Source organism: Pan troglodytes, chromosome 19, assembly GCF_028858775.2.
Source record: "Pan troglodytes isolate AG18354 chromosome 19, NHGRI_mPanTro3-v2.0_pri, whole genome shotgun sequence".
In the NCBI taxonomy this organism is placed as follows: domain Eukaryota; kingdom Metazoa; phylum Chordata; class Mammalia; order Primates; family Hominidae; genus Pan; species Pan troglodytes.
This window is the reverse complement of record NC_072417.2, coordinates 76,002,272-76,029,051: the sequence shown is the minus strand read 5'-3', so window position 1 is coordinate 76,029,051 and position 26,780 is coordinate 76,002,272. Positions and strand designations below refer to the sequence as shown.

The 26,780-nt window shown below is 41.9% G+C and overlaps 1 long non-coding RNA gene across 1 annotated transcript in view; it reads left to right on the top strand.

Moving 5' to 3' along the window:
- The window catches only part of LOC107969295 (uncharacterized), a 36,709-nt gene extending 30,377 nt beyond the window's left edge, over window positions 1-6,332 (top strand). Inside the window, exons 4-5 of the long non-coding RNA XR_001711034.2 lie at window positions 1,878-2,003; window positions 5,978-6,332. This is a non-coding gene — a long non-coding RNA (uncharacterized LOC107969295). The remainder of the gene's footprint in view (window positions 1-1,877; window positions 2,004-5,977) is intronic.
- The last annotated feature ends 20,448 nt before the right edge of the window (window positions 6,333-26,780 follow it).

Here is a 26,780-nt window from a genome sequence, read left to right as displayed (position 1 = left end):
CCCGGGAGGCAGAGGTTGCAGTGAGCCATGATCGCACCACTGTACTCCAGCCTGGTGAAAGAGTGAGACTCTGTCTCAAAAAAAAAAAAAAAAAAAAAAAAAGACACAGAGAGAAAGTGGCCATTTGCAAACCAAAGAGAGAGGGCGCACCAGAAACCAGCCTTGACAGCATCTTCATTTTGGGCTTGTAACCTCCAGAACCGTAGGGAAAGAAATCTGTTGTTTAAGCCACCCAGTCTGCAGTATTTTGCTACAGCAGCCCTAGCCGACTAATACACGGTCTTGGCAGGGACATTTTAAATAAACACCCTGGGTGATTCTAGTGCACAGCCAGGCTGTAGAAGCACTGAGAAAGCCAGAAATCTGGAGACACCTATAGTAAGACAAACATGAGCAGGGGTGACAAACCAGGGAAGCCAGGAAGGAGGAACAGCCACCCAGACGAAGGAGGGCAAGCCTTGAGGATGCTTTGGCATCTCCGGGCAGTTTCAGCTCAGGCTTCTGCTGGTATGCTGCAATAACTAAGGGGCATCCACTCCTGATAATTCCACCTCCTAAATATTTTCAACTCTGCCTTCTCCTCCTCATTAGCAGGATCCCTCTCCTCCTATGCTCTAGTACAGTGGTTGCCAAACTATGGCCCATGTGCCAAATCTGGCCTGCCACCTGTTTTTTTTTTTTTTTTTTTTAGAGAAAAGGTCTCTTTCTGTGTTACTCAGGCTAGAGTGCAGTGGTGCAATCGCAGCTCACGACAGCCTCAAACTCCTAGGCTCAAGTAATCTTCCCTCCTCAGCTTCCTGAGTAGTTGGAACTACAGGCGCACGCCACCACATCCAGCTATTTATTTGTTTGTTTATTTATTTATTTTTGTAGAGATGAGCTCTCACTATGTTGCCCAGGCTGGTCTCAAATTCCCGGGCTCAAGCAGTCCTCCTACCTTGGCCTCCCAAAGTGCTGGGATTACAGACATGAGCCATCGAGCCTGGCCCCGCTTGTGTTTTAAATAAAGTTTTGTTGGAACACAGACATGCTTATTTGTTAATGTATTGTCTATGGCTGCTTCTGCACTACAATAGCAGAGTTGAGTATTTACAACAGAAATCATATGGCCCACCAAACCAAAACTATTTATTACTATCTGGCCCTTTACAGAAAAAGTTGACTGACCCCTGCTTTACTAGAAGGCTATATTTTAATGGCGATTAGGCCAGAGAGCAGTCATTTATGACTTAGTACCTCATTGGTCCAAAATAATAAAAATTCTTCATTGTGCCCAAGTCAGCATGTATTGAGCACCTACTGTGTGCCAGACTCTATGGTAAGCAGGAGGGATACAATAGTGGACAGGAGAGGAGTACTGCCCTCCCACCCACCCAAAAGAGGTCTCTACCATGGCCCCTCACTTTAGAGGATGCTGCATTTTACAAATACACACAAAAATAAACTTATTAAAGAAGATAGCCAGGCGCGGTGGCTCATGCCTGTAATCCCAGCACTATGGAAGGCTGAGGCAGGCAGATCACTTGAGGTCAAGAGTTTGAGACCAGCCTGGCGAAAATGGTGAAACCCTGTCTCTACTAAAAATACAACAATTAGTTGGGCATGGTGACGGTCGCCTGTAATCCCAACTACTCAGGAGGCTGAGGCAGGAGAATTGCTTGAATCTGGGAGGTTCAATGAGCCGAGATCCGTGCCATTGCACTCCAGCCTGGGTGACAGAGGGAGACTCTGTCTCAAAAGAAAAAGAAGACAGGGTGCCTCTGTCACTTGGGCACCATGCTCAGCATTGGCACAGCATAACCTGTAACTTAAAACAACTACTCTTGTGGCTAACACCGTTCAGGAGTCAGGAAAATGCTTCCCTCTGTCCCTTGCAGTGTGTCCTCAAACAAAAGATGGCCATGTCAGAATACCACAAAGGCTTGTGGACTGTGCCGCTGCTGATGTTGGAAGAAGACGTTTCTTTGGCAAGCAAGGAGGATTTGAGCAGAGGAACGACTTAGGTAAGAGAAAAGACAAATAAGTTGTCCAACCTTTCCTCTTGACATGAATGTAATAGATTGTCAAGAAACGAGGTATGATTTCCCATCAGGGCTAAGCGTCCATTTTCTTGCTTCTCTTAGTATTCTTTCAATTTGTAGTTCTGAGGGTGCTTATCAAGTAGCATGATGTTAACTATATTAAACAAATCATATTATATTTGTGCCTATGTAGGTCTAGATAGAGCATATGAAATGATACCAATTCTTTACATTGCCAACTAATAGATATTGCATAGTAGAATTGGAATCCTTTTATTTACATATATTTTTAATAAGGTTTCATTAAATGTTCACGAAGTTAAAAATTTAGCTTGAATCATTTTGATTTAAAATTTTGACCTTAATTATATATTTTTTGCCTTTTAATTTTAATATAGAGTTTTGATTAATTTAGGAGAAAAAACATATAAAGTAAATATTCATATTTTGCTTTTACTTTGATTTACTTTTTTTGAAAATATATCCAAATTTTGTATACTTTTAATGCAATTAATTTTATTTCTAATCCTTTAGATTACTAGCAATTGAACACACATTATGTGAAAATCTAGATTACAATAACAAAGTGATTTTTGCCAAAATAAAGAGAAGAGTAAATGTTATAAAATAAACATAAGAATATAAAATATTAGAACACCTGGACATTCATAACGATTAAATTATCTTAAATAGTTTGCCAACTTTTAATCACATACAAATCATAGCTTTACATGTATTTTTCACTACATATGAAGGAATACTTCTTAGGCTGAGAGTATAAAGGTATTTCATTGAACTGTTTGTTAGCTTGTTTTAAAACATTTAAATATTTAGATAAATGGAAATTCCTTGTGGACAAAGGACAGACAGAATTTAAAGTCACCCCTCTGAGGTTCACCTGAGACAATGCATATCGGATGGCTCCCTCTGCCCTATTGTTTATGTAAAAATGAAGATTCACTGAGCATTCACAAAAAAATGCAATCTTTTGTCTCTTACCTGCTGCTAACTGGGAAGCCCCCACTTCGAGTTGTCCCACTTTACTGAACCGAACCAATGTACATCTTACACACACTGATTGATGTCCTGTGTCTCCCTAAAATGTGTAAAAGCAAGCTGTACCCCAACCACCTTGGGCACACGTGGCCAGGATCTCCTGAGGCTGTGTCATGGGTACGTCCTTAACCTTGGTAAAACAAACTTTCTAAATTCACTGAGACCTGTCTCAGATATTTTGGATTTACAACCCAGCCTCTGTCCTCAAGGAACATACAATCTAGCGGGGATACAGACTTGTCTAAGTAAGCAGGCCATTGTAATTACTGCTGTGATTCAACAATGCAGTGCTATGGGAACATATACAGGGGATAGGGTGTGGTCAGGGAGGACTTCCTGGAAGAGGTTATTTCCAGTCTAAGGCCTGAAGGGTAAGTAGGCATTAACCAAGTGAAGGGAAGGAAGGTGTGAACATGGATAAAGGACATAAGAAGAGGAGAGGCAGAAGAAATTGTATATGGAGGGTCGGCAAAGTTTTCTACTCTGTTGTTGTAGCACAAAAGTAGCCACAGATAACCTATCAATGAATGGAGTTGGATGGGTGCCAGTAAAACTTAATTTACAAAACAAAGCAGGGCTGAAGTTGGCAATCTGTCAACTCTTTGAGATATGGGAAGGCCCAGAGTTGGGAGAGAGCACACTTGAGGGGCTAATGGTCAATGAATACGGCTGATGTATAGAGGATGAGGTGGGAGCAGGGAGTGATGAGTCCGGGGAGCTCAGAACAAGGCTGCAGGGAGAAGAGCAGAGGAGTCTGGACACTGAGGCCTGAGAGGTCGCTGCTGTAGGCATCTTGGAGAGCAGTGGGCAGGGGAGAAAAGTGAGTGGTTTGGAGATATTCAGTAAATGCCAGTACGGAGGAAGAGAGAGATCAAGGCTAACTCTTTTTTTTTCATTGAGATGGAGTCTCACCCTGTTGTCCAGGCTGGAGTGCAGTGGCACGATCTCGGCTCACTGCAACCTCTGCCTCCCAGCTTCAAGCCATTCTCCTGCCTCAGCCTCCAGAGTAGCTGGGATTACAGGTGCCTGCCACCACGCCTGGCTAACTTTTGTATTTTTAGTAGAGACGGGGTTTCACCATGTCGGCCAGGCTGGTTTCAAACTTCTGACCTCAAGTGATCCACCCACCTCGACCTCTAAAAGTGCTGGGATTACAGACGTGAGCCACCGCCCTGGCCAAAGGTTAACTCTTTTTTTTTTTTTTTTTTTTTTTTGAGATGGAGTCTCGTTCTGTCGCCCAGGCTGGAGTGCAATGGCGCAATCTCGGCTCACTGCAAGCTCTGCCTCCCGGGTTCAAGTGATTCTTTTGCCTCAGCCTCCCAAGTCGCTGGGATTACAGATGCCCACCACCACGCCTGGCTAATTTTTGTATTTTTTAGTAGAGACAGGGTTTCACCCTGTTAATCACACTGGTCTCGAACTCCTGACTCCAAGGGATCCGCCCAACTCAGCCTCCCAAAATGCTGGGATTACAGGCGTGAGCCACCATGCCCAGCCTAACTCTTAAATTCACAGCAGGGAGTAGCTAGATGGTGCTGGGGGAAACAGATTTAAGGTGAGGTTTGTGAGTAGTTAGGTGATGGGATCTATTCCCCAACGTGCTCAGTTCAGTGCCTGCCACACACACTTGGCTACGTACATGCAGATATTTTTGTCAGAAATGTGCCTGGCAGTTCCTATGAAAGGACAATCTATAAATCCGGTGAAAGTCAGAGGGGAACTGAACATGCAGAGCTAATACCTTTGTAATGACCATCCTAGGAAATGATTGCTATCGACAGATTTTCTCTAGCCTATGGGAACCGCAGGCTTTAGTTGCTCTGGTTTCCTTTTATTCACAACTAATTTAACAACAGCACAAGGACCCAGTATCTGTTGGTAACAACAGCCAACTTGGTCAGGAAAGACAGCTTCATCAAGGCAGCAAATCTGGTCAACCAGATGGGTTGGCACTTCAGACATCACATGTCCCAGTATACAGGATTTGCTGCTGGCTCGGGGTGGGGGTGCGCGGGCGATATTCCTACAGCCCTTCACCCACAGCCACCCCTGGAGCGGCATCCTGTGTGAGATGAGGGTGCACCGGAGTAGGGTCGGGAGCAGGCTCTGAGCACCCCTTGACACACACCTCGCGGGGTTGAGTGAGCTGTAGGCATTGTTGATCTATCAAGCCAGAACCGGGATAGTGTGTGCATGGCAGAAACAACGGAGAGATTCTCGGGATGTGACTATGGGCCTACAGCATTTGTCATCAGTCACTAGTACACTTCGTAGAAGACCTGCTTTAGCACAAATGCTGCTGGAACCGTCTGAGGTGCAGCAGGAAGCAGGTTCTGTGTGGTGCCTCCCAGGGTTCCACCTGCAGCTTCAGACAACCTCGTCACCTCACCTGGATGGCAGCCTCCCTCATCCCCTTCTTGCCCCTTCCAATCTGTTATCCTCCAGGCTGTCTGAGTGACCTTTTTAAAATGTAAATTGGATCATGTCACTCCCCTGCTAAAAGCCTTAAATAGCTTCCCATTGCATTTAGGAGAAAATCCAAACCCCACACCATGGCCTACAAGCCTACTGCTCTGGTCCAGTTCTTCCTCTCTGGCCTCTCTCCCCTAGATCCCTCTACTCCATCATCATGGCTTTCTCTGGGTCCTCCCAATATCCCAAGCCTCTTCCCACTTTAGGATCTTTATTGTTCCTTTATTCTAGAAAGCTTTCTGCATTCTCCACCCCTAATGTAGCTGGCTCCTTCTTGCGTTTCAGATTCCACTTAAAAGTCAGCTCCTCAGAGGGGCCTTAACTGATTATTAGGTGTATTAGTTCATTCTCCCAATGCTATAAAGACCTACCTGAGACTGGGTAATTTATAAAGAAAAAAAGGTTTAATTGGTTCTGTGGTTCCACAGGCTGTACAGGAAGCATGCCTGGGAAGCCCTCAGGAAACTTACAATCATGGCAAAAGCAGGAAGAAGAAAGCGAAATGAAAGGTGCCACACACTTTTAAACAACCAGATCTCAGGAGGACTCGCTATTATGAGAACAGCAAGGGAGAAATCCGCCCCCATGATCCCATCACCTCCTACCAGGCCTCTCCTCCAACAATGGGGATTACAATTCATTATGGAGGAGGACACAAATCCAAACCATATTACCAGGCTAGGCTGGATTTTCCTTTCTTATTCTGGCATAGCGCCATGTTCTTTTTTTTCAAATTAAAAAAATGACATGATTTATAAGTTCGCAATTATTTGTGTGTTTGCTTGTTTATTGTCATCTTCCCTTACTAGACTGTAAGTTCCTCAGAGGCAAGACCATAATGAATTTGTTCACTACTATATTCGCAGAGATTAGCATAGTACCTGACATGTATGCTCAATAGATGTTGAGTCAATGAATACATGAGCAAATGAAATACATGAGCTCAATAGATGTTGAGTCAATGAATACATGAGCAAATGAAAATCATTCAACTGATCCATCATTGATGGATCCATTCAAAAGCATATATATATACACACACATAGCTGTGTGCAAATATATAATTTCTGTTCTAGTTATCTAGTGGCTTAAAATAATTTATTATCTCTTATCATTCTGTCTGTTCAGGCTTGCAAGTTGGGCAGTTTTCTTGTGATATCTCATATGGTTGTGGACAATGGCTGCTGGGGTTTGGGGCTGGAGGCATCTGAAGTAACAGTCGATGCTGGCTGTGAACCAGGAGCACAGCTGGGCTGTCAACTAGAACGCCTACATACGGACTCTCCATGTAGCTTGGACTGTGCACAGGCTGGTGGCTAGGTTCTAGTGGGTGTGTCCCAAGAGCAAGAAGTTGTGTCTAGGAGACCCAGACAGAGGCTTCAAGACTTCCTATAATCTAGCCTCACAAGTCACACAATGTCATTTAAGCCTTATTCTATTAGTCACAAGTAAGTCACAAGGCAGCCCAGACTCAAAGGGAGGAAGTTTTGAGAGGTGACGCCAGCTGGACTTCCTGGGTCGAGTGGGGACTTGGAGAACTCTTCTTAGAAGAGGTTTGCAAAATGCACCAATCAGTGCTCTGTAAAAATACACCAATCAGCACCCTGTAGCTAGAGGTTTGTAAAATGGACCAATCAGCAGGACATGGGCAGGGACAAATAAGGGAATAAAAGCTGGCCACACCCCGCCCAGCCAGCAGCCTTAACTGGCTGGGGTCCTCTTCCTCACTGTGGAAGCTTTGTTCTTTCACTCTTTGCAATAAATCTTGCTGCTTCTGCTCACTCTTTGAGTCTGTCCCATCTTTAAGAGCTGTAACACTCACTGCGAAGGTCTGCAGCTCCATTCTTGAAGTCAGCAAGACCACGAACCCACCAGAAGGAACCAACCCTGGACACAGTTGGCAAGGCACAAATACTAACACTGGAAGGCGTGGTTCACTGGGGCCCGTGATCTTGGACACTAGCTATCAACTATCTCTTAAAGCATGGTTTTGTAGGTGGTTCTATTCCTAGTTGAAATTCTTTTGTTTATTTCTTAGGCCAGTGCCCAAACTTTCTATAATTTGTGTCCTTTACTGCAATGACACTTGTGGGTAAAGGTGGAACATGTCTTCCCCAAGTCTTCAGAGGGCTGAAATTTAGTTGTTCAATTACCAGTGACTCCAGGGAACTGGTCCACATTTTGGATGGTGACTTTTTGTGGGAGGAGCAGTGGTGAAACTGGGCCGGTGTGTCTGGTCATCATCCAGGAGTTGTGGCGCTCAGCGTTCATTACCGAGAGCAAGTGCTGACCCTGGCCGACACTCACGGCTCTGAAATAACTGGCTTTAAGAGCCAAGCCCGAGGAGAATTTAATTTGGGATAGTTTCAAGGGTAGAAGATGCCAGCCCTGTCTCCGTTTTGCCTTGTAGCTAGTGTTTTTATCCAAATGTGAAAGCTCTCTCTGTCTCCACCTCTCCTGCACTCCCACAAACCGCCCCCACCCCCCAAACCTCTTTCCAAATGTCCTTCCAGCTGCTATTTTCAATTCCGGCCTGAAGGCAAATGTTTCACTGTAGCAGAATTACTGTAAAATTCCTTCCTGTGCTCCCACAGATAATGGAACTCTGGCTCCAAAGAACCTAGGACAATTCCCTAGAGAACTCCAGAAACCTACCACTTCAGAAATCGCCCAAAGGCAATCCCAAAAGACAGATCTAAGGAAACAGAACTATCATGAAAGGTTATCATCAGAGGGACAGGTCAAACAATATGATTATTTTTAATGGCACTGGCGGAATCTAGATATGTTTTGTTTGTTTTTTATGTATCAAGTCAGTTTCAAACCACCAAAGACAACTATGGGGCAGAAAATAATGTATGAAATTGGCTGATGGGCCTGTAAACATACAAACCTGGGATATAAAAAGCACTTCAGTGGGCATTGTATAAACAAGGAGAAAATTGTATCCAAAAACAACCTGCAAAACTGCAGAGGAAGCAGCATCTTTGGAAAACAATGAGTCATAAATCTTTTTTTTCTCCTCTGATGGACAGACAATACAAAATGGGACTAGCATCAATATTGATAAGTGTTTCTACTACAATGCCATTTCAGCATGTCTCAGGAAGTCCTGAACATGGTCTGTGTGGAGTTTAAGAAGTAAGGAATCCTCAAATTAAACACTTCTGGAAATCTGTGTGTTGTCTGGAAGCAGTGTTCCTGATTTCCAATTCGGTCCCTTCATAAGTCAGCTATCGAAATACACATTTCACTGCAAATTCATTAGTTCAGTACTAAGACAAGTTCAGATGGCCATCTTTATTGGATTCATGGAAAATTATATAAAAACTTTATTGCATTAGAGAAAAAATAATGAGTCCTTTCTAAGAAAAAGAAGCAAGCTAGAATTAATTTCCTTGAGAATCTAGTCATAAAAGCTGATGACAGCCAAGTGTTCCCTGCAGAATCTCCCAGGGGTAGATGAGCAGAATGGTAGAGACTTAGGACAGCAGATGTATAGGTGTAGGGTAGATTTGGCCTCAGTTCTTCATCTCTCCTTCTTTCCATATCTCTTGCCACGTGACTGCCGCTCATCCCCAAAAGGGAAAAAGTGCATTTTCCTACCCTTTGACTCTGAGTTTGGCCATCTGATTTACTTGAGCCAAAGGAACATTCACATATGTAATGCAAATAGAGACTTAAAAAACATTTGCTCAATTGAACATGTACCCTTCCACCTCTGCCACTGCAAAGAGAAGAATGTGTCCAGGTTGGCTGGCTGGTCACAGGAGGGGAAGAGAGACACACAGAGTAGAGTTGCCCGGCCAGACTCAGTATAGAAGAGAGCTCCAGCTGACGATAGATGCATGGAGCAATCCTAGCCTAGATCAGCCAAACCCCAACCAATTCCTAGATGCATGAACTGTAGTAATGAGAGACTATAATGATGGTAGGTGACTATTGTTATACAATAATTAACCAATAGAGGTGTTATGGGATCATGTTGACTCCCCAGATCATTCCATAACCTCAGAATAGCTCTAATATAAGGGTTAATAACCACATGAATCTACAGAGACATTAGTGGACATTTGCATTATGGGTCCACTGTTCCTATCCAAAAACCGCAGAAAGCCTTCTCCATTCTAAGGAAAGATCCTGAGATTTTTTTCTGAAAACTCTCACCATGGTTTGAGTTACTCCAGAAGTTAACTCAGATGAGGGCTGGGTGCAGTGGCTCACGCCTGTAATCCCAGCACTTTGGGAGGCTGAGGTGGGTGGACCACTTGAGGTCAGGAGTTCAAGACCAGCCTGCCCAACATGTGAAACCCTGTCTCTATTAAAAATACAAAAACGGGCAGGGCGTGGTGACTCAAGCCTGTAATTCTAGCACTTTGGGAGGCCGAGGCGAGCAGATCACAAGGTCAGGAGTTCGAGACCAGCCTGACCAATATGGTGAAACCCCATCTCTACTAAAAATACAAAAATTAGCCGGACGTGGTGGTGCGCGCATGTAGTCCCAGCTACTCGGGAGGCTGAGGCAGGAGAATTGCTTGAACTCAGGAGGCAGAGGTTGCAGTGAGCCGAGATTGCACCACTGCACTCCAACCTGGGCGACAGAGCGAGACTCCATCTCAAAAAAAAAAAAACAAAAACAAAAATCAGTCATGCATGGTGGCACGTTCCTGTAGTCCCAGCTACTCAGGACGCTGAGGCAGGAGAATCACTTGAACCTGGGAGGTAGCGGCTGCAGTAAGTCAAGATCACATCATTGCATTCCAGCCTGGGTGACACAGCAAGGCTCTGTCTCAAAAAAAAAAAAAAAAAAAAGTTAACTCAGATGAGGAATCAAGTGCAAGTAGTTTAAGTGATGTAAGTATGGAAGCACATGACAGAAGGGAAGGAAAGCAGACGGTACAGGAGGTGCTACCAAGCTAGCCACAGCTATGGACAACTGGAGATCAATCCCACTGGGGGAGTCTGAGCACCAGTGTGGAATATACTCAGAACAGGCTCCTCCGAGGGATGGGGAGCTCCGGTATTTCTTTAATCCTGCCAGTCATTGAATAAGGGCTGCCCTAGGGGGAATGATCTCCGGGCATTTCCAGGGTGCCACACTAGCAGCGGCCAGAGAGCACCCTCAGGCAGGGAAATGCAGGTTCTTGCAATGGGAAGTCTCACATTCTACAGCAGAAGTGGTAAGGCAAAGGGATACGCGCAGAGCACCGGCAGCACTTGCTACAACCCTGCTGTGGTGTAACCTCAGCTTGGGGAGCATGAAATCCTGGCAGATTGGATGCCAGGCAGGACACGCACATACAGGTCAGATCTTTGGATCAGTGGGATACTATGTGTCCTGAAAAGAGCCATGAGCTCTTCCATGCCAACTTCCTTTTATACATTTGCACATTTTCCTGTAGCTTCCCCAGTCCTTTCTCATATCCTCATACCACTGTTTGTGGTGTCCACCCCACCGGGGTGAAAATGGGTGACAACACCCATGACTGGCTCTTGTTGCAGCTGCCCACCATCTGACAATTTAGTTCCATCTGGTCCGTGAAGCAGGTAATGCTCTCCGTGAAATTAGAGACACAGGGCCTGCAATCTCACACACAAACACAGGTCAGGCTTCCCTCTGAAAGGTACAACATCCAGTGTGAGTACAGTCAGACCTAACTCCACACAGTAGCTGTGGGTTTAAAAAGCTATGTATTTTCATCAGTGCTCCTCAAACTTTTTCATCAAACTTCCATTATCAGTGGGAAAAGGTAGATCATGTATTCCTGCTTGTAGCTCAAAGTGGGATTATTTGAGTATAAAAATGTTTTATTCAACATTGACTGTCATGGACATGGAGTTTTTGTCTACCAGGATCCTTTTCTAGAAGGAAAACACAGTCCCCCTCACTGCATCCTTGCTGTGGGGCTGTCATTTATAATTGCTTTGGATCCTTGGTCACAGGGCTGGGCTGTAGATAGGCAAGGTCAAGCATGGTACTCCATGGGCACCTGCCTCCAGCAGGGCCAACTGAAGTTTCGTATTATATTATATTGTATTAATTTAGAGACAGAGTCTTGCTCTGTGACCCAGGCTGGCGTGCAATAGTGGGATCTCGGCTTACTGCAACCTCCATCTCCCGGGTTCAAGCCATTCTCCTGCCTCGCCTCCTGAGTAGCTGGGATTACAGGCACCCACCACCACACCTGGATAATTTTTGTATTTTTAGTAGAGATGGGGTTTCACCATGTTGGCCAGGCTGGTAGGCTGGTCTCAAACTCCTGACCTCAGGTGATCTGCCCGCCTCGGCCTCCCAAAGTGCTGGGATTACAAGTGTGAGCCACCACACTCAACCTGAAGTCTCTTTTTTAAAATTGGTGTATAAATATGAAGAGAAAGAAGTTATTTCTCTTCTGTGGGTGGCTAAGCAAAGAGAATAAGGACTGGAGTTGCCAGCAGTCAGTTTAACTGTAACTTGGAGAAAGCCTCCACACAGAATGAAGCCAAGCAGAGCAGAAAGATGGAAAGAGCTACAGCTCTGACAACATCATTGGAACACCTAGATCCAGCCATACCTGAAGCTTCATGGGCTTCCCAGACAAGTGAACCCCTCCAAAAAGATGGGTGGCGGGGGGTGGTGGGTGGCAGTTGCTTAAGTTAATTCATTTGTAATTGGAAGCTTTATAAAGTGGTTGGTAAGGCTGACATTCCAGAAAAAAAGTGCCTTGTTTACTCTGTGGCTTCATATTTCCCCAGCACATATACCCTAGGAAAATATGAGGCTGGATTTAGAATCATGACCTCACATCTTTATTTCAGAGATGCTTTAATTGCACCTTTGACTATTCTTCATATCAGCATAGATTCTGAATACTTTTGGTCTAAATTTCCCTGGCCCCTCCCCAACCTGAGCCTCCCCAGCTACCTGCTCCTCCACTGTTCCCTGTGGTACCTAAAGGTCTGCTCCCATCCTCCTTGGGTCCCCTGCTCTCCACTTGACGTGGCTCTGTGCTCAGGCACCCTTCCTCCCCGCCTCCCCATCCCTACCTTGGAAAGTAAAACCCACGAGATGTTAGCCACTGAGGAGAGAAGCTTGGAACAGATTTCTGGGGTCAAACCAGAGAGGACTATACCAAGGTGGCATGCCATTGCCAGAGTGGACTGGGAAGACTCCCTGCTGTTGAAGCAGTGAGTTTGGCTTTTAGGAATAGAGGGCAAAGGCAGGGTCCCAAGCCTAACACAACAACCACAGAACACTCCTCTCTTATTAAGAAACTGTGTGCCGGGCGCAGTGGCTCACACTTGTAATCCTAGTAGCATTTTGGGAGACCAAGGCGGGTGGATCACCTGAGGTCAGGAGTTCGAGACCAGCCTGGGCAACATGGTGAAAACCTGTCTCTATTATAAATACAAAAAAAAATTAGCTGGGCATGGTGGTGGGCACCTGTAATCCCAGCTACTCAGGAGGCTGAGGCTGGAGAATCGCTTGAACCTGGGAGGCGAAGGTTGCAGTGAGCCAAGATTGCGCCATTGCACTCCAACCTGGGCAACAGGAATGAAACTGCATCTAAAAAAAAAAAAAAAAGAAACAGAAAAGAAAAAGACACTATGGTACGTGTAGCACTAACATGCTCCCTAAGCACACAAAAGAAGTAGCAGACAGGCCCTACTTTCCAGGCAATTTTAATTTAGCCAAAGGATAAAGTAAAAATGTAGAGAACCGTCACAAGGTAAAATAGAACTGAGTGCCTGGCAGAGCAGGAAAAAGGGTATGAGTAATCAGCAGATGAGGTAGAAGGGCTGAGTGAGGTGAGTTAGCAGGAGAGGGACTCTTGGAGGAAATGAATCTTGAGCCAGGCCCTGAAGGAAGTCATTGACAAATGTAAACTCTCCAGCGGGCCACAGAGGAAGAGGCTGGGCTGTCTGCAGGAGTTGTGTAACTCACATATGCTCTGACCTGTTTGTCTGTGAAGACTCAGACCAGCTCTGAAGCTATTTAGCCTTGATCTCTAAGTCTACACAAAACCACTGTCTTGGTTAAAGAAATGTAGTGTTTGGCACAAGGCACACCCTATAGATGATGTCATGTCTATAGATCAAAGCCAGGCTAATGTCACCAGGCAAGGGAAGAAGACTTGGAAAACACAGTCTGTATTATGCTTTTTCTTTTTTTAGCCTTCTGTTTCCAAGGTTAGTTTTTAGGGTGAAGATTTTCATCTTGATTACAGCTCTTGGTAAATGAAGGTCATTTTTAAAGTCTGATTCCTGGAAGTGAAATGTAGAATTTATGGAAACACAAATTCTTGATATGTTAATTGTGCTAATTGAAATAGAGGGCCTCTTTAAAACAACAACAAAAAAAAAAAAAAAGAAAAAAACACAAAAATCTTTTTGCCTTAGGAGCAGAAAGTGAATGAGAGACATAATAATGGAGTTTGCAGATTGTTCTTTCCTTGCAAGAGACATTAGCTGAAACACAGTCTTTAGCCATAATGAAAACACATTTTTAAGTTCCTTGCTTATTCTGGCAAGATAAAAACAAGTTGTCATGAAACCACTTCTGTCAAGACTAGAAGCTTTGGCCTTATCGCCATTGTTAAAGGCAATCCAAGAAATACTATTTAAGGCTAATTTTGTTGCCCTTTTGAAGAGACTTTTGAAATCATAAAAAAAGAGTCCAGACAATAAGCTGGATAGGAAGGACAAGTTCCTCCTTGGCAGCCAGTGTCGAATTACACTGTCCCCTGTCTGTGGATAAAACAGAATTGTGCTCTTCAAACTGCCAACCCCTTACTTGATAACCACTACAAATAGTTAACAATAAATGAAACTGACAGCCCACTTCACCAGATTGGGAGTACATCTGAACTTCTACAGCAAGACAGCTGGACTTGAGTTCATTTCCCTGGAGGCTGGGCTACAGCAATACCTAATGAAAACAATGATGGACATATATTTATTTCCAAGGCATTTGTAGCCTGCACCCTGGTTCCAGTCTTATCGCAGAAGCAGGATCAATTTTCACATCTTTTCACTAAATGGATGGGATGCGAAATTACTCCTATTGACAATAAGCATTCTCAAGGGCTGTGGTAATTGTGTAGCCCAGCACAGCAGAAAAGAGGTGCTAACAAAAGCACATAGACAACTGGTTACCATCAATTTCCTGTGGCGTTGGCACATGTGAGTAAGGCAGTTAAAAAAAAAAAAAATGCGGTCCAGGGTAAAGCCTATACCTTCTCCATCAGTAGCAAATCCAACCAGCAGAATGCAGGTGGCAGGTGATTTCTCCCCCAGCAATCTCTGAAAAGTGTGCGGTACCAAATCTAATCACAGCCAGGATTTGTAGACTGAGAAACCAAGGGCCTAACCTTCTGCCTGGTCATTTCTGCATATCGGCTCCCCCTGCCCCCATCGCACTCCATTCCTCCCATCTTTTATGCTACCCCATTTGTGAGATGAGTGCCAAATGACCTCTTTGACAATGGACCAGAGTGGACAGCTTCATTTTCATTCCCATCTTTAAAGGTTTGACCTATGTGAGATGCTTGGATTAGAAACAGCTCCTGGCTCCTGCCTTCTTATTGGTTTTGTCTCAAATGCACTGGCCTATACATATATCAGAAACAAAGAATGAAGACAAAAGTAAGCCCATTGGTGAGGTGAGTTAGGACCCAGGCAGAGAGCCTGATGGAGTATGTAAATGAAATATACTGCTCTTGGTCTCCAGATCTCAGATTGTCTTGCAGATACCAAAAGCTGATCCAGCACTAATGAAACATCATTCTTAGGAAGGTGCCCATAAGGTCAATTTCTTTACCATTATACAAATGATTTATTTCCTCTAAAATAGTCCATCTAATTCAACCAAAAGTAAATTTAATAAAAAGCACTTTATATGCTTGCATAAATATAACTTAAGTAGGAAGTTGCTATTTTGACAGCTTGACAATAAAGGTAGAAGCAATGGGAAAACAATTTTCATGAACCGTATAGATACTGGATTTACAATGTTACGAGATCAGGTCCACCTTTTGAAAATTCTGGTTCGGTTTGGGATCTGAGCTGTCAATCAGTCAACAAAAGGGCACATTTCTTTCATGCCTTTGTCTGCCTGAAGTTAAAAAATAAAATAAAATGTTTCTGTCCAGGTTTTCTATCAAAGAATTTCCTTTTTGCAGTCCTGGAAAAACCAGATAGAAGAAGGAAATCATTTACTGAGTGTCAGCCATTAGGTATTTTATATACAGTATATATTTCACAAATGTTATCTAATTTAATTTTTATAATACTGAGGAATTATTCAACCCCAGGGTATCTGGCCTCTGAGCTTGGGCCCCTCCCTCTCTATGCTATTATGATACACTGTTTGCCAATTTTCAGAGAAATAGAGTACAATAAAATTTACTTGGCAGTAATGAAAACAATTTATTCTATTGTGATCAAAAAGACACTTTACCTCAAGTTTTATTTATCTAAATAGCAACTATCATGGCTTAGTTTTATTACTTGTACATCCATTGTAGTTAAAAGATGGGTGTTAGGTTAGGCTGAATCTTTACTGATCCTGTTATTTTCTAATATCAAATTATTTATTTAATACCTTTTCTAATAAAATGAGAGGGTAGGGCCAGGCGCAATGGCTTATGCCTCTAATCACCGCACTTTGGGAGGCCGAGGTGGGCAGATCACCTGAGGTCAGGATTTTGAGACCAGCCTGGCCAACATGGTGAAGCCCTGTCTCTACTAAAAATACAAAAATTAGCCAGCCATGGTGGCATGCATCTGTAATCCTAGCTACTTGGGAGGCTGAGGCAGGAGAATCACTTGAATCCAGGAGGCGGAGGTTGCAGTGAGCCGAGATCGCACCACTGTACTCCAGCCTGGGCAACAGAGTGAGACTCTTGTCTCAAAAAATAAATAAATACATAAATAAATAAATAAATAAATAAATAAAATGAGAGGGCAGAAAAAAATGGTGGTTACTTGAATCTTTTTGGTTGTATGGATTGTGTGTAGTATTTGGTATTATTTACTTATTTGTGTAGGTCCATTGTAGCATATTCCCAACCTTTGGGCTTGGGACTTTAAGCAAAATAAAATTAAAGGCCTTAATTCTCCTAAACAAATATTTTGGTTTTTATTTAATGGTAAAATTAGATAACATTAACAATATAAACAGGCTCAAGAAGGGTTGAGATAAATTTATATACCAACCCCGTCGTTGTGTGAGGGCTGCTTCAGAGCTGAGTTGAGTGGTCATGTCCCAGCGCTTCTGCCTTCCACATGGGTAGGTTCAAGAAGGGTTGAAATAAATGTATGGAACTCGACTGCCTAATAATAGATTAAGAGAAATTAAGGAATTGGGAATGTATTCTAATTTCAGAGAGCAATGCCGTAGAAAACCACCACCCTTCCCCATAGAATATTACTTGAAGAGTATTAAGAGAAACACTGCATTTTTCATGCATTTCTCAAGTTTATTTCCAACAGCTTTCCTTCAAAACTCATTTTGCTTCATCACTATCTAATCTCCTAATTTTATCAGCATTTTCTAAACCTCCCAGGAGAAAAATCTGAGAATAGCACTTTCCAATAATGGGTTCTTTAAAATACTAAGGTCTGTGATATGCTAACAAGGTTCTGCCAAATAAAGAATCTCTTTAGGGAATACTAGATTAAAGAAAATCACACAGGTTTCACTTCTAGTAAAGGCCAAGTAACTCATGTTAGACCAGCCCTTCTGTAGACAAAGACTAAATTCTTGAGAAAATATACTCTCAAAAAATACAGACAACTATTTGAAGTTACTAAAAAATGATCAAAAATGGGCTGTAATACTGAAGAAGGGAATGGCATTGGATGAATTTCCCATTTTTACAGCTTTTGGTCCTAGAACAGGCTCTACAGAGAGCTGTTCCAGGAAGAATGGTTAAAACTCAAATAGAAGCTCAGTGTTACTTGGAGAACTAGAAACACAGCTCTGGATAACTATAGCAGCTAGCAAGTGGGGGACATCTCAGAAAGGAGAGAACCAGAAAGGAGGAGGCCCAAATTCTATGTATAAATCTCTGGCTGACATCTGAACCATGCATGCATGGAGCAGATTCCAAGAAGCCCAGCTAAAAATAAATTAACTGAGATTTTAGTGATGTCTTTCTCCAGGAAGACAGAGTTTGCAGTGTGAGTTCAGCCAGGTTAACTTTCTGCTAAAACAAAAACGGAAATCTCTTTAAAGGAACATCATAAAATTCAGAATGTCTATACCATATCATTCACATTGTCCAGAATGCAATCCAAAATTACTCAGCATACAAAGAAATCAGAAAATGTGACTCCTGCAAGAGAAAAGATAATCAACAAAGACTGACACCTAGAGGACCCCAATATTGGAATTAGCGGACAAGGATTTTAAAGTAGCTATTATAACTATGCTCAACAATGTAAAGGAAAATATGCTTATAATGAATTTGACCACAGAACATTAAAGAACATCTCTATGGAACACAGTTTGAGAAATGCCACCCTAGAGATTCAAATGAAGCTACCTGCAATTAGACTACAAACAAAAGACCCATAGTTTTGGGTTGACTCTGATATTGAGTCAATATTCGGTAGGGCAAATACAATTCTGAGTTATGAGTCAGAGAAAAAACATACATTATTTGCTTTGTGCCAGATAACATCATTTCACAAAATAGGCTTTGTTATTTTTGATTTAATATAAAGTCTGGGTTTAGAAAAGTTAAATTAATTATTTGCTCAAGGTTACTCAATTAGTAAGTATAGACTGGGATTCAAACTCAGTTTTGTCAGACTACAAAGCCCACACTCTTCATTCTGTTCTATTCCCTTGCTGCTGAAAGTGTGGTGTGTGGACAAGCAGCAGCAGAATTGGCCTGAGAACTTGTTAAGAATGCAGAATCTCAGATCCTGGTGAAGACCTACTAAATCAGAACCTGCATTTAACCATGTGTGTAATTGCCATGCACATTGTATTAGTCTGTCTTCATGCTGCTGATAGAGAGATACCCGAAACTGGGCAATTTACAAAAGAAAGATGTTTAATGGACTCACAGTTCCACGTGGCTGGGGAGGCCTCACAATCATGTTGGAAGGTGAAAGGCTTGTCTCACATGGTGGCAGACAAGAGAAGAGAGCTTGTGCAGGAAAACTACGGTTTATAAAACCATCAGATCTCGTGAGACTTACTATCACAAGAACAGCACAGGAAAGATCCATTTCCATGATTCAATTACCTCCCACCAAGTCCTTCCCACAACATGTGGGAATTGTGGGAGCTACAATTCACAATGAGATTTGGGTGGGGACACAGCCAAACCATATCACACATTAACGTTTGATAAGAATGAGTTTATTTTAATCAGATAAGAGTTATTAATCAGCTAAAATTAATCAGATAAGTTATTAATCAGATATTAATCAGATAAGATTATTTAATGAGTTTATTAAATAATCAGAGTTTGAGAAGCATTGGTCTATACCAGTGGTTTGCAGTGTAATCCCTGGGACCAGCTTCAGCATCACCTGGGACTTGTTAGAAATGCAAATTCTTGGGCCTAATCCAAGAACTATGGAATCAGAAAAATCTGTGTTTTAACAGGCACTTCAGGTGATGCTAATGCCTATTAAAGTCTGAGAACCACTGGCCTACTCCATGCGGCCTCACATGAAAAAGCAACTGAACCTAGCTAGAAAAGGAAGTGAGTGAAAGGCAAAAGTGAGTGAAAATTGGATTTTGACAAAAATAAACCAAGACCCAATAGGGTAAAGTTTCAAGTAATAGCCTATGTGAAGAAAAGCATACAATTTGACTAAGAGACATAAAAGATGACAAATCTAAAATGGCAATGCTTTACAAATTAACATACCCACTTAATGTAAGTTGAATTACTATCCAAGTGAGGAGCTTGATAAAGAAATCGTAAAGTTCATACAAAAGAATAAATAAGCAAAAACAACCAATAATTTTTTTAAAAAGAAGGTAAGTGACGGAGGCTAACTCTACTAGAAAAGCATGCTAAAAGAGCTACAATAAACAAAGCACGAGAATCTGTAACTAGATTAACAAAATAGATTATGTGTCTTCTAACATAGTAATTTTCAAAAAGAAGGGCTTTTTTCAACAATGCACGCCATCCGCTGGAAATTTTGTTAAGCCTCCCTTTAGGATCAAACTCTCCAGTTACAAATCCTTGCATATTGTGATTTTGAGTTTTGTGGAGGTAGCAAAAATAGTAAGATCCACTTCCCCACAGTATATAAGAATTTAGCATATGATTAAAAGGACATCTCAAATTAATAGAAGTATAGAATATTTAATAATTCATACTGAGGGAAATGATTATTCTGGGAAAAATTAAGTTAGTGTCTCCCATCAGAATTTTTACCACATACATTTCAGAACATTTTAAAGTAGTATAAAAACACACAACAGGGCCGGGCACGGTGGCTGACGCCTGTAATCCCAGCACTTTGGGAGGCCGAGGCAGGCGGATCACGAGGTCAGGAGATCGAGACCACGGTGAAACCTCCTCTCTACTAAAAATACAAAAAATTAGCCGGGCACGGTGGCGGGCGCCTGTAGTCCCAGCTACTCAGGAGGCTGAGGGAGGAGAATGGCGTGAACCTGGGAGGCGGAGCTTGCAGTGAGCTGAGATCGTGCCACTGCACTACACTCCAACCTGGGTGACAGAGCGAGACTCCGTCTCAAAAAAAAAAAAAAAAAAAGGAAATACAGATTTAACCACACACAATTTTTACTTCTTCTTCTTTTTTTTTTTTTTTTTCCTTTGAGACTGAGTCTCACTCTGTCGCCCAGGCTGGAGTGCAGTGGCACAATCTCGGCTCATTGCAACCTCCACCTCCTGGGTTCGAGCAGTTCTCCTGTCTCAACCTCCTGAGTAGCTGGGACTACAGGCGCACACCACCACGCCCGGCTAATTTTTGTATTTTTAGCAGAGACGAGGTTTTACCATATTGGTCAGTCTGGCCTTGAACTCCTGACCTCAGGTGATCCACCTGCCTCGGCCTCCCAAATTGCTGGGATTACAGGCATGTATTCTCATACTGTTATAAAAGTACTACCCGAGACTGGGTAATTTATTGTAAGGAAAAGAGATTTAATTGACTCACAGTTCCACATGGCCGTGGAAGCCTCAGGAAACTTACCAGCATGGCAGAAGGGGAAGGGGAGCAAGGACCTCCTTCACATGACAGCAGGAGAGAGACGAGTGAGGAGCAAAGAGGGAAGATCCCCTTATAAAACCATCAGATCTCGTGAGAACTCATTTTCTATCACGAGAAAAGCCTGGGGAAAACTGCCCCCATGATCCAATCACCTCCCACCTGGTCCCTCACTCGACTCGTAGGGATTATGGAGATTACAATTTGAAATGAGATTTGAGGGGAGGACACAGAGTCAAACCATATCAAGGCATGAACCACCATGCCCAGCCTAAATATAATATATGGTTATTAAAGTTATGCTTCCAAAGAAAATTTAATGATATAAAACCATTTCAATATAATAGAAAAGGTTTAAAAGGCAAGATACAAAATTACATACAATAGAATTTCAGGGGCTGGGTGCGGTGGCTCAAGCCTGTAATCCCAGCACTTTGGGAGGCTGACGTGGGTGGCCCACCCCCAGGTCAGGAGTTCGAGATCAGCCCGTCCAACATGGTGAAAGCCTGCCTTTACTAAAAATACAAAAATTAGCCGGACGTGGTGGTGGACGCCTGTAATCCCAGCTACTCAGGAGGCTGAGACAGGAGAATCACTTGAACCTGGGAGGCAGAGGTTGCAGTGAGCCGGGATCACGTCACTGCACTCCAGGCTGGGTGACAGAGCAAGACTCTGTCTCAAAAAAAAAAAAAAAAAAAAAAAAAAGAAAAGAAAAAAACAACCAAAAAGAAGAATTTCAATTTTGTACCAAGTAAAAATAAGCTAAAATATTAACGGTGATTTTCTCTGAATAGTGAGATTAGGATGAACTTAATTTTTTTCTTTAAAATTTCCTGTTTATTCCAGTAAACATTAATTACATTTATAATGAGGATTAAAAAGCTTTTTCTTTTTTTTTAGTGAAATAGTATGAAGGGTGTGTTAGTCTGTTTGGGCTGCTATAACAAAAGACTGTAGATGAGGTGGCTTGTAAGCCACAGACCTTTATTTCTCACAGTTCTGGAGGCTGGGAAGTCTAAGATCAAAGTACTGGAAGATTCCCTGTCTGATGAAGCCCCACTTTCTCTAGACAGCTGTCTTCTCACTTTAACCTCATATGGCAGAAGGGACGGTGGGTTTCTCTGAGACCTCTTTTGTAAGGGCACTCATCCCACTTGTGAAGGGTCTTCCCTCATGACCTTATCACCTTCCAAAGGCTCCAACCCCTTAATTCCGTTACCTTGGAGGTGAGGATTTCAATATATAAATTTGGAGGAAACATAATAATTCAGATCATAGCAAAAGGGGTTCATGAAAACTCATTTTCTCTCTACCACGAATGCCAGCACAAAAATAGTGCTATTTCTTATGGAAACAATCAATTAAAAGGCATTTATTATGCCAACCACTGTGTCATATGCTACTAAGAGCAAAAAAAATAAAAAATAAAAAATAAAAAGTAGGTCCACATTCTCTGGCACCAATTAGCTAACAACCCAGATGAATAACATCTCTCGGGTCTCTATTTTATGTATGCATATGTGATGAGAACTACACAAACAAGCAAGCCCCCAAAATGCCCCAGAAAATGAATTTGTCACTAATGTTATTGGTGCCATAGTCTTGCTCCCATTATTGCAAATCTCAGAATTCTTATCTTAATCACCACTCCCTCTTGACTGTTAAGCCCCTGTTGTACCCTCCTCATTTTTTTCTGTTGTTTGACATCAATTCTGTCTACTCCCTCCAGACAGCTGTCTAGCCACACTATTCCCAAATATGTGGGCAATTCCCAAATACATGAGCAATCATCAAACTGTGAAAGGGCTGAGACTTCTTCATACTTGTAAGCAAGTTAGTCTGTTACAGTTTCAGGGATGCTGGCAGAGGACACAAGACTCTTGGGTTGGAGACAACGGACTTTATTACTCATGGCACGTTAAGTTTCATGAGCTTAGTGATTGCATCAGTTCCTTTTGCATCTGAAGTCTCACAGGAGTAACACCGAGGGGTTCTGGTGGATGCTATGCACAAAGTAGAGTTTCATCAAAGCTGAGGCACCTTGAGCTTAGGGAACACAAATTTTCTGTAATGGGCTGTAAGCAAACCTACCCAACCTTTGCCCTGGAGGGAGACAGTATATTATTATACTCAACAGTAAACAAATCTCCAGCAGGAGATTCAAACTCTATCTTTCAAGGCTCTTGACTATACAAATATTTTTGAAAAGACAATCTGGGACAACTATCTGTGCCTCTGCTCACAAGACAGACAGAAACATGGGAGACCCACAGGGAATTATCTCACAGCACCTTTCCCAACATTTCTGGTAACTTTGTATTTTGATACAATTTTAAACTTACAGAAAAGTTGCAGGAATCGTGCAAGGAACTCGCTTATACCCTTGTGTTTGCCAATTACATTTTGCCCCATTTGCTTCTCTCTCCTTCTTCCTCTTTCTCCCCTTCCTCCCTCTCTCTGACTGCATTTATGCAATATGTCCTCACGATTTGATTCAGGTTCTGCATTTTTGGCAGAATGCCACTGAAGTGATGCTGTGCCCTTGTCAGTGCATTGTATCATGACACACATGATGGAGGTTTGTCCCAATGTTGGTGATGTTACATTTGATCACATGGTTATAGCGGTGTCTGCCCAGTTTCTCCACTGTAGAGTTACTATTTTTCTCTTTGTAATTAATATGTAATTTATTAGGAGATATTTTGAGAGTATGTAAATATGCTATTCCCCATCAAAAATTCACCCACGAGTTTTAACATCCATTGATGATTATCTAACTCCACCATTCCTTCTATACTATCGGTTGGCTTGCTACTATAAAGAAGAGCTTTCTCTTCTCCCTATTTATTTATTCCTTTATTTACATCAGTATCAACTCATAGAGCCTTATTTTATTGAATAGATTATAACCTATTAGTATTATTATTTATTATGATGCTCAAATTGTCCCATATTTGGCCACTGGGAGCTCCTTCAAGCACTCTCTGGTGTACAAGATGTTCCAGGCTCATTTGTATATTCCTTATTCAAGCCCTAGAGTCAGTCTTTTCTCCAGTGGTTGGTTCCTTTTGGTGGAAAATAGTATTTGGAACCGAAGATCTTAGCTCTAAATGTGCTCATGGCCTCTGGTGTATATTGTTTATAGGCTCTCACAGCAAACACACACGTGCTTGCACACGTATACACAAAATCATGAGTTCATATTGATGTTTCCAGTGTGAAATTCCGAACCAACACTGCAGGGTGCATCTTTTCCGTATTAATTCTGCCCTCTATAGTGAGAAACCTGGATCCCATTATCCTGATTATCTTTACTCATTTACAATACATAGAAAAAAGTTTCAGAATTTCTGATCAGTACCACTGTGAAAAGCAAACCTTCAAAATTGTTTCTTTTATAAGGTAACATTTATATGCAGTGAAATACACAAATCTTAAATACACAATTCAATGAGTTTTGAAAAATGTACACATCTATGAGATTTAGAACACTTCCATCATCTTGGAAAGTTCCAGTAGGTCTCTTCCCCGTCCATCCTATTGCCTTTCAGATTACTACCTTCTCATTTTTGCACCATGGATTACTTGTGCATGTTTTAGAGTTTCACATAAATGGAGCCATATAATATATAGTCTTTTGTGTCAGGCTTATGTGCCCAGAATGTGTGAAAGATGCATCCGTGGTTTTGCATATATCAGTAATTTGTTCCATTTTATTGTTCAGTGTTCTTCCATTGCATGAATATACCAAAGTATTAAAAATCCATTCTCCTATTGATGGATAATTGGACTGTGCTATGATTTGAATGTCCCCTTCAAAATTCATTTTGAAATGTAATTGCCATTGTGATGGTATTAAGAAGTGGGACTGTTAAGAGGTGATTAGGCCATGAGGGCAGAGGGTGGACATGATGGATTAATGCCATTATCTCAGGAGTGGGTTCGTTATCACAAGGGTGGGTTGCTACAAAAGTGAGTTTAGCCCTCTCTTGCTCGCTTGCTCTCTTTCCCTTCTGCTTTCTGCCATAGGATGATGGAGCACAAAGGCCCTTGTCAGATACTGGCACCATGCTCTGGGATTTCTCAGCCTCCAGAATCATGAGCCAAATAAATTTCTGTTCATAATCAATTACCCAGTCTCAGGTATTCTATTATAGCAGCATAAAACAGACTAAGAGTCTGGTTCCAGGTCTTGGCTATTAGGAATAAAGCTGCTATAAATATCCTTGTGCAAGACTTTTGTGGATATCCACTTTCATTTCTGTTGGGCAAATACCTAGGTGTGGAATTGGAAACTAAGGCCATAGGGCAGGTGCACGTTCAAATTTATGAGAAACTACTACTGTTTTCCAAAGTGGTTGTACCATTTCGCACTTCTATCAACAATGTATGAGAGTTCCAGTTGCTTCTGCAGGAGCAGAAAATCTCTACCCCCATCCTCTTAGGGTCTCTGTTGGGTCTGAGAATTAAACTGACTTAAGATGGATAAAGAGGAGAAAGGCATAATAAAAGTTTTACGTGGCACAAGAGTCCTCAGAAAGAAACAAAGACCTGAGGAAGAAGTTAGAGTCAGTTACTTATCTACTGAACTGGACAATAGTTAGTTGTGAAGAAGCAACTAAATTATGTGGGGAGGGTTAAATGATAAGAGTCATTTTGACAAGGTCTGTACAGAATTCTCTTGGTCTCTACTTCTTGTCCTTGAAGATAAGGCTGTTGCCTCTTCTCCTAGAATAGGGAGGGCATCTTCACACAGGAATTTCATCTTCTCCTTTTAAGAAACAGCATGAAGGTCAAAGTGATTTTTTTTCTTTTTTGCATCTGCTATTTTTCAAGTGCCTTTAGCTTAAATAGTTAATATGCCAGGGTAATATATTTTTAACTATTTCACTCTATATCCTTGCCAAAATTGTGTGTTTATAATTTTAGCCATCCTAGTAGTTGTGTAGAGATAGCCTGCTGTGGTTCTAATTTGTGTTTCCCTGATAATTAATGATGTTGAACACTTTAAAAAATATCCTTATGGCCATCTGGATGGCTTCCTTTTGGAAGTGCCTGTTCAAATCTTTTAAAGATTTTTTTTTAAACAGCTTTATTGAGATATAATTCAATTACCACACAATTCACCCATTTAAAGTGTACACTTCGAAGGCTTTTGGTATATTCACAGAGTTGTACATCCATTATTACAATCAACGTTGGAACATTTTCATCACTCCAAAAGAAACCCCGTACTCCGTAGCCATTGCCCCACAAACCCTTCATCATCCTCACCCCTAAGCAACCACAATTCTACTTTCTGTCTCTATATACTTGCCCATTCTGGACATTTCAAAAAATAGAATCATACAATATGTGGTCCTTTGTGGCTGGCTTCTTTCATTTAGCATAAAGTTTCCAAGGTTCATCCAGATTGTAGTATGTATCAGCATTTAATTTCTTTCTTGCCAAATATTTAATTAAACGGATATAATTTTATTTATCCATTCATCAGTCGATGGAAATTTTGGTTTCCACTTGGTTTTATGAATAATGCTGCTATTAATGTTCATGTACCTTTTTGTGTGTAGATATGTTATCATTTCTCTGTGTACATATCTAGAGCAGAATTGCTGGATCATATGATAACTCTGTTTAGTTGTTTGAGGAACTGAAAGATTGTTTTCCAAAGTGGCTGCACCATTTTACATTCCTACCAGCAGTGTACGAGGGTTCCAATTTCTCCACATCATCACCAACTACCGACACTTGTTATTATATCTTTTTTATTATAATCACCACCCGTCTAGTGGGTGTCAAGTGCCATCTTACTGTGATTTTGATTTGCATTTTTCTAATGGATGTTTCTTCCTTCAAATCTTCAGTCTATTTTTAAAAATTGGGTGGCTTGTCTTTTGATGAATGAGCTTCAGTTTCCTCATCAATAAATTGGTGGTAATAATAACTGTGTAGCAGGGTTGTTGTGAGGATTAAGTGCAATTAAATGTTAGTGACTTGTGGTTAGGAATCAGGCTTTCACTCATTACCATGGCCAGGGATGTCGGT